This window comes from Mytilus californianus, unplaced genomic scaffold (genome assembly GCF_021869535.1).
Source record: "Mytilus californianus isolate M0D057914Y unplaced genomic scaffold, xbMytCali1.0.p SCAF_9, whole genome shotgun sequence".
Classification (NCBI taxonomy): domain Eukaryota; kingdom Metazoa; phylum Mollusca; class Bivalvia; order Mytilida; family Mytilidae; genus Mytilus; species Mytilus californianus.
The window spans coordinates 44596245-44608771 of NW_026262745.1; positions in this window are offsets into that span (position 1 = coordinate 44596245).

Here is a 12527-nt window from a genome sequence, read left to right on the forward strand (position 1 = left end):
TCTATGCGACAGTCATACACGTGAGAGGTTTAGCTAGCTATAAAACCAGGTTTAATCCACCATCTTCTACATAAGGAAATGCCTGTACCAAGTCAGGAATATGACAGTTGTTTTCCTTTCGTTTGATGTGTTTGAGATTTTGATTTTGCCTTTTTATAAAGGACTTTCCGTTTTGAATTTTCCTTGGTTTCCGGTATTTTTGTTATTTTACTTTTTAAAATGTGACACAAGAATCAATGCCATTTATATACAATTAAACCAACTGTATACAATCACCTTTTTTTTAGTTTCATATATTTAAACCTTATTATTTTTTATGACTAACAACTGAACAACTGATTTTGCTTTTTTGGGGAGAGTAAATTTGAAAAGGGTATACTGCAGAAATGTTATATAATAATTATGTCTGGTAATAGAATGTTTCAAAATATATACATGAATTAAAATATATTTTGTTTTAAATACAGAAACTCATGATAATTTGTAGGTTATTTTGTCAACATAAACCTGTAAAAGTGCAATTATACTTTTATTTTAATATAATAAAAGTAATTAGCATAATTTTGTCTTTTTTAAAAAACATAATCAGTTACCTTAAAACAATGGACGGGAACCCGAGATGAATGAACTAGTAAATTTATGATTCTTTTGTAGTTTCGCTGTCCATTCTATAAACTTATATAAATCAAGCATTAGCCTTGCAACTTTTAGGTGGTACTTGCAATTTATTTCTTCCAACAGCGGCATTTGAACCCATGATTTTGTGTCGAAGTGGTACCACCTTCCGCACTATATCCAACGACAAAGAACGTTAGGTCGAGTAGCGCCTTTTCTCGTCTGTTTAATCTAATCGTGTAACACACTTGGTGTATTGGTGCATACGCATGTAGATAAAATACTTTTCAGATCAGCTATATTTGCCTGCCATAACACCGGTATACTACTGTTGCCTTTATAAAGGATGAATCTTCTCACCATGCCGTTACATAACTGTTACAGAAGACGACGGATATGTTCCAATCGTCGTAACCACAATACCGTCCTCCTTCTCCCCGAATGTGACCTACCTAATTAGACTTATCCCCGCATTTGTAATGACATGAACAATAGGAAGGGTGCAACGTGTGGAACTGCTTACCCTTTCTGAGCATCTGAGATCATCCCCGGTTTTTTGTGGGGTTCGTGTCACTTAGATTTTAGTTTTCTATGTTGTGTTTTACAAACCACATCCTACAAATCCAAATACAGAGCAACACAAACTCTACAAAAAACCGGGGGGGTCTCATGTGCTCTGGAAGTGTAAGCAGATCCTGCTCTACATGTGGCACCCGTTAATCTGGTCATGAAAGAAATATCTGGTAATAAGTCGAATTCGGTAGGTCACACTCGGGGAAAAGTGAACGGGATTGTGGTTACGATAATTGAACCATATCCGTCGTCATCTTAAATTTTTCGAAGGAATGATTTCAACTTCACAACTTCACCAGTACAGTTCTAAGTGTATTCTTAAATAGCAATGTTCAAACTAGTCTGAACAAAATACTTTCAAGCTGTCCCCGTAGAAAAAATTGACGATCGACTGGCATAGTACTGACTTTGGGATGGAAGACAGTGTTTTTTGAACCAGGTTTTGCAGCGTGCAAAAACCTTTCAAATCTATGATATTCATTTGAGTTTCAAACAAATTACATACATTGGTGTCAATGTCCAAAATGGGACGGGAGTGGTTCTTAGCGCATCGAACTAGACGTGATTATGCAGTTATTCATACCACAGAGTCAAGTTGATATCATGAGCAAAAGTAGGTTCTAGTGCGTTTTGCATCCATATGCCTAATATACTCCCACACAATCATGTATTTGATTAGTTATATTCAATATTTATACATTCTGCATATGTAAACCCGCCGACAGTGGCAAAAGCAGTAGTAAGTACAGTAATAATGTCTAGTACAATATATTAAAGACTGTTGTTCAATCAACCTTTTTACAACACAAAATATAAAAACGTCAACCTTGACTATATGTCTTTCAATGTAAAATGATAATTTCTTATATTTCCTTTACTAGTATTTGATTAGTAATCATACAAACATGATATATATGAGTAATGTACAGAACATATTTTATTATAACAATTCAAGGGCGTTTACATAGTACCTTACAGTAAAACTTTCATATTCGATTAACATATACACAAAATGTACATGTCTGTTATATTTTCGATGATTTAACTACCTGTTATATTTTGATTTGGTAAATTTGTTTCATGTATTGTTATGATTGTCTTCTTTTGTTTTATGTCAAAATATAGGATACTTTCATGTGATAAAATGGCTTTTGATTTTGATTGGAACCACCTTTCTATGATATATCTTTTTTTGTTATCAAATAAGCTCTGACTTAATGATTAGTTTTATCATAAGACATATCGGTCTAAAGACACAGGTATCAAACCTGTCCGCGGGATCAAATAAGATTTTGAAATCTTATTTCAACAAATTGAAAAAAACTTCATTCATCAAAACACTGGACAAATTCCATATAACTAAGATGATCTTGCTAATGGGTTTACATCTAAATTAGATGTGACCCAGATTGTCACTTTTGACAAGCGTACTTGAGGTCGACGGTTTGATTCTAGGACGGGTCAAACCAAAGATATTTGCTATATGGTATCTACTAAACACGCGGCAATAGGCGAAGAGCATGTAAAGACTTTCGGCTGAGGGTCAAAGTAACGTATCCGGGTAAGGTGGCATTCTTTCGATGGACTGTATCCTTGTGAAATAGCACGCTAAAAAATTCGGCTCAGAGTGTTGGTCTAGTAAAGGGTTCATATGAATCCATATATTAACATATGTATTCTCGTCCTGATATGCATGTAGCAATCGCCACTAGCCGATAAACACCAATCCATCTTCCTCCTCATCATCATTACCATGTCTTTAAACAATTGAAACTGTTTTATACATTGTAAGAAGTTAGCTTACTGCTTCTATGGATTTTCATCTCAAAACATTTACATCGACAATTAATTTTGTAATTTTGATTCGTGTTTACAGCACGTTTTCAATTCCCTTTTCAATTTTACATCAAAATAACAATAAATAAAAGGATTGACAACGTGATTAACAAAAATCAGCCGTGCTATATATAACCAAGCAAATTTTTTTACTTTTGATAAAATTATATCGTTAAAATTACCAGTTGTGTAACTTAGTATTACACATACAACCGTAGAATATACGAAATGACGTAAGCAAATATTATAACGAAAAACATAGTACTTATTCTCTTCTTTACTGAACTTCTCTTTGATTTGGAAGACTTGTTGATGCTTTCTTTATTTCTTTTTTTAGTACTCGAATTATCGTTCATAGAAGAGTGTTCCATTGCATATGAAGGAAAATCCATATTTCGATTTGCATCATTTGAGAGTTCTTGGTCCGAGTCAATGTTCAAGGTTTCACTATTTCCGGATGATTTCGTATTTGCTGTCGTTATTACATCAGATTTCAAGTCCAGACCAGATGTCTTAGTCAAACTTGTTTCCGTAATATCATGACTGGATATGTTATGTTTCTTTTAAATGGCTAACAAATTGCTTTCGGATTTTTTTGGAAAAGACATTTTAATTCTTTTTAAAACTGGTATGCACAATATTGTTGTCATTACAAGATTACGCACTAGAATCAGACCAATAAGTCCAACATAAATAGTTACTGGCATCGTGTCTACTGTTGTCAATCTACATTGTTGTATTAATTGTATGATTCGAAAAAACGTCTTCAGTTGTAACCGTTCCAGATAATCCTAACAGGGGACACGAATACAACAATGTAAATACACATTCAACAGCCAGCGAAATTCTTTTCCAGAACAATGTCATTTTTGGACCGAACGGTTTGCATACTAAAAGATACCTTTGAACACTGATGGTAAGGAGAATATGAGCCGACCGTCCGGAATCAAACACTTGCAAGGAAGTAGTGAAACAACAAACGGTGTTACTTGGGTAATCATAAAAATATGTATTATTTATAACGTAATTTGTCGAAATATTTAAGCACGCGATAAGATTTACGACTGCCAATATAGGAATGAAATAGCGTTCTCCTCGTTCCTTAATCCGACAGGAGTAAAACACAACAGTTGCACCATTTCCTAGCACCCCTATTACTGTTCCAATAACAATTAAGACTGTGTGACTGAGAAAGATATCGGAATATCTATCCTTCAGAACGTCATTGCTATCAATTATACTCGCCATCCTACAAAGTAAATTGTTTGAACTTAAATGGTTGTTATGAAATTGTTCTAGGAATTTGAATAACCAACTTTGCAAACATTACCTACCCCTTTGTAGCTAAGAGAAATTAACTTAAAAAAAAACAATATGTAATGTGCTTACGTGCTCCGTGTTGAAGGCCTCATTGTGACTTTGAGGTGAAGAACAGCAAGACAAGCGCTGTTCCTTTGCTTTTTGTGTTTTTTACTGATTTTGTGTCATGGATGAATACCCATTTTCTTCGTTTTTCTATTAATGTTCACCGTATCTATTATCGATATTTTTTAATCACATTTAAATGTTCAAATTACCTCAGTTCAATATGTCAAACTTGAACGTGAATTTCACAGGTGTTCCTCTAAATGGTGAGGGATTTCTGTAAAACCCTCTTGTTCTAATTTGAAAACAATCGATTAAAATAACGTTGTATGCTTTAGTACTCTGGTAGAATTCATCTGACTTTTATATCATTTTCATGGTTCGTTGAATAAAGTTTAGCTTTCTTGGGTAGGTCTATTTCTCGGGTACTGTAAACAATATAATGTTAATTTAAATTTGATGTAATTCTTGTTGTGTAACTTTTTTCTCTTAGACTTTCAACATACATTTAATCATGATCAGTCAAGCAGGGGAGACATTTTTGTGTTCGTTCTCTTTATTGCTTTTATTTGTTGTTTTGTTTTTTGGCAGCCACTTGATACTGCCTTATGATATTTGAATGATATATGCTGTTCACGCAAATCCTATATACCAAGAAAGAAAATATTTTTTGTGTTTCAATAGATTCCAGGTTATATGTGTAAAGTTATTAAAACTACTTCAGTTTCTAATACTTTATATAAATCATATACTAAAAAGCTACAATGCGAAATATAAAAACCATTGACCTTAATGTCGTAATTTACAGAAATTCATAAGAAATTACATTTGTCTAATGACACTCGTTGACACAACAATTCCTTCGAATAATTGTAAGATAAAAATATAAACGAACATGATCTTATTAAACAGAAGCTCTCTTCGTCAATTAAATGGTCCGTTGAAAAATCTGGTTATCGATGTATATGTTTCAACTCATATAAAGCCTTCTTCTGTAATCAAATATGAAATATGTTACTGGAACTGTGATTTTCTCCTTAACCATATTTATGTACGTTGTAGCAATAAAGTTAATCGACAGGTTGTAGGTATTCCTATGGGCACCCCTTTGATAGCAGACTTGTTTCTGTATTGTTATGAATCACAATTTATGGTCAAACCCGTCTAAATTACATACATAGTAATTGATCCATTTAAAAACACTAACCGTTACCGTAAGAATATTTCTGCTTTAAATAATCAAAAATTTCAAATTCTACTTCTGAAATTTACCCAAAGGAACTTACTTTAGATAAATCTAATACTGACAGCAGTAAGTAAGTGTCTTTTCTTAGATTATGATATTTTAGTTTCACACCGGAAACATTATACTAAAATGTATGACAAAAGAGGCGATTTTTCGTTCACGATTGTTAATTGTCCATTTTAGGACGTTAATGTTCCTTTGGCCCTTCCTACGGTGTGGATATTTATCAACTTGTTCGCTAAGCCCGTGTCTGTAATCGAGTTTAAGATTTCAATGAACATTATTTATGTATAACTGGTAAATTATTTAGTCAGGGCTTTTATTACCATAAATTAATCAAAACCTTTACCAAATTCTTCCATATACACAAAGATTTTGTTAGAAAGTTTGGCTGTAGAATTCTGATTAGTTAACGGGACATCACATCCTTATTATTTATGGTGATGTTGTTTATATAGCCGGCAAATTCAGACACGATGCATGTAAACTAAATGACCCTTTTCATAAACTTATTCTGAAAGGTTATCATTTTTACACAGTTTTGTAAAATCTTTAAATATTGTTTTTATCGGTACTAACCTTGGTTTTGTGTATGGAACCAATAAAACATCGCTAAATATATATTGCTACATATGTACGGTTATGCGACCTCATGATCCTACATCCTGCCGAAACTGTGTACTTACATTTTGGACTTGCACAGGGTACTAAATCCTTTGGATGTGTACTAATTGATACTTCAGTCTGAGAGAACATCAGTTATTTATTAGTTGTAATTGGCTTTGATCAAGCTTTCAGTACTCTTATTTCGGTGCTTTGTAAATATTGTTTTTTTTTTTGTGTTAGTGGTTTTTGTGCCTCGTACCGATCTTTTGAGTTAAGCCATTTGCATCTGCTATTTTCAGTTTGTTCTTATGTTCTGCTTTTTCACCACTGTCCTAGTTGGTGGATTAGTTGAGCGCTCACATGCATGCTTAACCCCGCCACATTGTTATGTGCCTGTCCCAAGTCAGGAGCCTGTAGCACAGTGGTTTTGTTGGTTCATATCTGTTTTTTATAAATTGTTTTGTAATGAATTATGCTGTTAGTTTTCTCGTTTGAATTGTTTCATATTTTCATGTCGGGGCTTTTTATAACCGACTATACGCTATGGGCTTTTCTCATTGTTGAAGTCCGTACAGTGACCTATCTTTGCTTATTACCATTTCATTTTCAGTCTGGTTATAGATGTATAAACATCTATAGTCTGGTGGATAATTGTCTCATTCTCAATCATACCACATCTCCTCGTTTTTATATGAACTAAATAACCAAAATTACGAGAAACAGCTTTAACATTAAGTACATTCCATAAATATGAAATATGAAAGCTACACTTTTTAATTTTCATGCGAATAAATCTTATAACCAATAACCATGATAAAATAAGCGGTGTGTACAATTATCAAATCATGCAAAATGCTGAAAGAAACAACTATGACCTACTTACGCGTCAGCAGTTCAAACACAGAAACATAATAGAATAATTGCTTTAACTAATTTAAGATGCAAAATATTTGCTTAAGGTGGATCATCGGTATATATTTTTTCAGATAGAATTTTCTTTGCTAAAATGATAATTTAACTGTGCTTTTTTATAAAATATAATAAAAAGTATGGGTCACAGTGCTATTTTTCAAGCTAAAAGTCGTGCAAAATTGCACAAATTTGTATAGATTGTTCATGAAAAAACACATTTTTGTGAATAAAAAGAAATCTATAAGATAGAATTTTGAAATAAAATATGAGAAGATAGGTTTTATAATATGCTTTAAGAAAATAAAAATAAAAATTTGTGTCACTGAACTTTATCTCCCCTTAAATGGCTTAGTTGATTCTAAAATCACAAATATTTGGTATTTGTTTAAACATTTTCGATAATGCAATAAATCAATAATTTTTCCTAATATAATCAAATAATCGCACATAAATTGCAAATCTGTCTCAAAATTTGCAGATGAAGGCAAAGAACTAGACCGATTATGTAGTGCTATTGTATAATCCAAGATGGCAATATACAGTGAATCTACCTTAAAGTTATAAAAATAAAATAACTGTAAAATTTACTACAACTGTTGTTTACCAAAGATTGCACGAAATACAAAACATCGAAAATTGAAATACAATCTTCTTTGGCAGTGCCATGTGAGAATCTCAATAAAATAATGTCAAAATCGTAACAAGTGTAACATACAGTAACAAACATCATGTGTTAAAAGGCGGGACTTTCGAATAATTTAAATTGAGTATTAAAAAATAATGTGGTAACGTGACAATATAAATTATAAGATCAGAAACAATACGCCAATGAGAAGCAATCCAATCATTGAGAAGTCGGCATATAGAGAACAAAATCATTGTTTAATTCAAAATGAATAGGAACGAACCCACATCTTCTTGCTCTCAATGGCGCTAACACGAGACCCTCAACACCATCAAATGTCACAAAGAAAGTTGTATCAAAGTACGGTACATTAAAGTAAAAAATGAAAAAAATTCCTCAAATTACCTTAGCAGATACTAATAGCAAGTTATAAGAAGACAAAAGGCCATCATACACTTTAATATGTTCATACACTGAACATTCATCACTAAACTTACATATAGTTCAAGTAAAAACATTCAGCTGTGATCCTCTATATTCTTAATACAACATTTCAATGCTGGATTTTTCTAAACAGAATTTACGAAGCACTAAACGATGTTCAAGGAGAAGAGGACACCAAATTAAAAAAATCAAGGAAGTTAAAACATCATTTACCCAGAAAAATGGAAATAAAACTTATTCAACTCCAACAATGAAAATGATACTATATAGTAATAGGAAATATGATCGGGTTAATATCGACAACATCAGTACCAGAAATACGGGAGAAGTTAACAAATTTTATCTATCCTTGATGTACATACATGTAACAATCATATCTTTAATACATTATCTATAGAGATAATGAAATCTGACTGACTGATCAGGTGACTTTTTCAAGAGAACACATTTTGTTTGCTATAAAATCGTATGTTGAACTAGCTTCAGACAGGCATATTTTAAAATGTGAGGAATTTATTTCAATTCCAGTATTCTTTCTGTAATCAAAAACTAAAAATTGCGGGAAACAATATGATGCTTCTTCCAATATTTTACGCAAACTCCCGTAACAAACGAGACCGGAAGAGAGAAAAATATCGAAAAAGATTTCTGCCTAAATGCGAAAAACTAGAAAATGTAACGATTTTGAGTTCATTAGTGTAATGGTCTCTATATTGATTTTTCGTATTATTGATTTTCTTACTGTTATAGGTTACTTCGTCCCTATATAAGTTTCATTTCCGTCTTAAAGGATATATGATGAGTCAATTTTTAGTGAAGGGTCGAGCGCTCACAAACATTCCTAACATGTATGTGCCTAAGTCCGAAGTCAGGAGCGTTTCGTTGAAGACCCATTGGTGGCCTTCTGCTGTTTTCTGCTCTTTGGTTGGGTTGTTGTCTGTTTGACACATTCTCAATTCTATTCACAATAGTAAGTTGGTATGAATGCCATGGATATCAAGTTAAATATTTGACGTGTTTTTTTTTTAATCACCGTAGATGTGCATGAATTAACATATTTTTTTATACTTCCCCAAACAAGGTTCGGGAATAAGTAGTAATGATAAATAAAAAGGGGTAACAGGAGTCGCCAAAAATACCATAAAACAAAACAAACATAAACCAACAACACCCTACTCCTCCGAAAAAAATCGAACAAAGACATACACGCACAACGCATGGTCCAGATAGCCAGACTTGATACAGGCACAAAATGTAGCGGGGTTAAATCACAATCCTCCAACCTTGCCTACCTAGATAAAATGTCAATCTATGGTCTTTCTGTATACAGTTATGATCAAGGCCTGTTCTCTTTCTGCAATTTACTACAATTGTGTTATCATACAAATATGATACAAATTTGAATTTTGTACGCTAGATACGCGTTTCGTCTACAAAAGACTCATTCGTGACGCTCGAATACAAAAATGTAAAAAGACCAAGTAAACTACGAAGTTCATGTCAATACAGAAGTGCTGACCACTGAACTGATGATACTCTCGTGGAGGAAACCTCAACCAGCAGTGGCATCGTTCCAAGTGGTTGTAAATACACTCATCATAAATACTAGCTCTAGGATAAAGATTTTGTACACCACACGCTCGTTTCGTCTAATAAGACTCATTGGCACTCGAATAAAAAAAGTAAAAAAGGCCATCTCAACTACATTTGACTAAATTTGGATTCGTATGGCGGGTGATGCATACATAAGCAGAGACGCATGTCATGTCGACGCACACAGAGTCTTGCTTTTTATCCTTCGTTGTTTTCACTCGTTTTGTTTATTCATAATGAATTTTAAGAGATTTGATCCAACGGTTCACTCCTTACTATCACATTTAATCCGTGAACTCAAACATGAGAAGATTACATAGACAGGGTGGCTTGTTTTATGTTTATGTCATTTTGAAAATGACATCAGTTTATAACTCAAGTGTAAAATATATCATGAAAAACGCGAAATTTTAAATGTTAAAGCTTCTATTAATGAATAGATACACATTAAATCTAACCCATTCTATAAAGGTAATGTATCTGTAAGGAAACATTTTGATATTTCATTCTTTCTCAAAATGACAGTTTCTGAAGCAATGATATACACTTAATTGAGAAAAAAAATCCTTAGGGGACAACCATTTGATATTTTGGAGGAAAGTGTAGGATAACCAGGAAAATTTTCTTTCTGATAAGACATTCATTTTCATCTGTTGCTACGCATGCCTGTTTTTTGCCGTGTGAAAAATTGTTTGCACTTTTGTACACGATTGATTCCTGCATTTCATGTTGCAGAACATTCATTTTGATCGTGTCTTATGCAAGGTTATTTATTTTCAGCTTTGAACAGGCAAGAATATTTTTTTTTCAAAGGTCGTCTCCTTACTACATTAACAAAGTGTTGAGGAATAACAACAAATTTTTAAAGAATCACTACAGGTCAAGAATTTGGTTGATTGTTTTTCAACTTATTAAAATTCGTACCGTTTATTTTATTATTATTGACATTAATAGTTTGCCATTCCCAAATTTCTAATATGAATCAGCCATAATTTTTACAAGATTTATGATTCTGATCATGGCTTTTATACTCCGTGTTGAAGGCCGTACTTTGACCTATAATTGTTTATTTTTTACACATTGTGACTTGGATGGAGAGCTGTCTCATTGGCACTCATACCACATCTTCTTATTTCTATCTATACTGCTTCGGAATCGTATGTCGGATGATGCTGCATGCGATTACGGATTTAGGAGGGATGGTTTTCATTTTCATAAACGGATTCTTTAACTTGATTCATATTTATAATTTTTGGTTCCTTATTTTCGATTCAATATATTTTTAGAACCACATTTTTCTCTATAAGTTATTATCATTGGTCCATTTTTCTCTATTTGTTAACTTTTTAAGCCCCATTTTCTATTTTTTATCATTTAATATTTTGTAAACTCCATTCAGGTCCTCCTGTGCTACTTGGCCCACTTTCATTGGAGAAACTGGACGACTTTTATATATTTTTGGATGGTAAGAACTGACACGAAAGAGAAGCAAAAGATACCAAAGGGACATTCAAACCAATAAGTAAATAATAAACTGGCAATGCTGTGGAAAAAAAAGAAAAAGACCAAAAGACAAACAACTGTTCACAAAACACAACATGGAAAACTAAACATGCTAAATACTGAGCAACACGAACTCCACCAAAAACCGGGGGTGATCTCAGATGAATGAAGGGTAAGCAGATCCTGCTCCACATGTAGCACCCGTAAACAAATTAACCTTTCCCAAAACAGGATGAAAATGATTCATATATTCATATAACCTGGTTGATTGGTGTAGTCTTTTTACGCAAAAACTCGAATCCTGGTTATCGTCGCAATAATTTGTAGCATTCGTGGTTAAACACAGTCATGTTATTAACAAAGATGTACGAAGCTATTGATAAAATAGTATTATACTGTAGGTATTTTTGGTAACAATCCAGTAATTATTGTTCATATTCTTTGACTCTGTATTGCTATTTGACAACCGAAGGATTCTGAATGGGCAAAATACAGAATGTACCTATGTACTAATCAAACTTGTGGTTTTGTGGTGATTACCGATAACATCATGACACATAGATAAACATATTGTAACTAATGTCCATTCTATTTCGCTGAAATTATGTTTTCAAAAATAATTTTAATACTACTTGTGAATCAAATATATGTTAAACCAATGGAACTAATGATAGTATACCAAAAAGCATGGAAATCGTTCAAATCCCAATGTAAATAAAAAAAGGTGAACATCTTGGAATGCATATCAAAGGATTACTGATGTAACATTAAGATACCGATATTATTGAAATTGTTGATTGTACATTGATATTTACATTTCAAATTATGATAGTTTTGAATAATAACAGGACTTAAAATTATAAGACACAACTGGTAATGTAAATTAAATAAAATTATTGCAGAATAAGAATAAACTTATCAGTATCACATACAGTACATGAAAAATAAAAAATAAAAATTTATCTGATGTTCTTTACCCTCACTATAATTATTATCGTCGATTTTGAATATCAAACGGACACAATGCAGAAGATAATGGTGTCAAATCAAGGAACACAAACAACAGTAATAACGTCAAATATTGTCCATAACAGACAAGTGGCCATCCAAAGCGTTTCACATGCCCGTCTCATATCTTGAAATACTAAGACGAATTTAGTTGATGGAAGAATGGATTGTGTTTAACGTCCAGTACATACCTATCAGGAC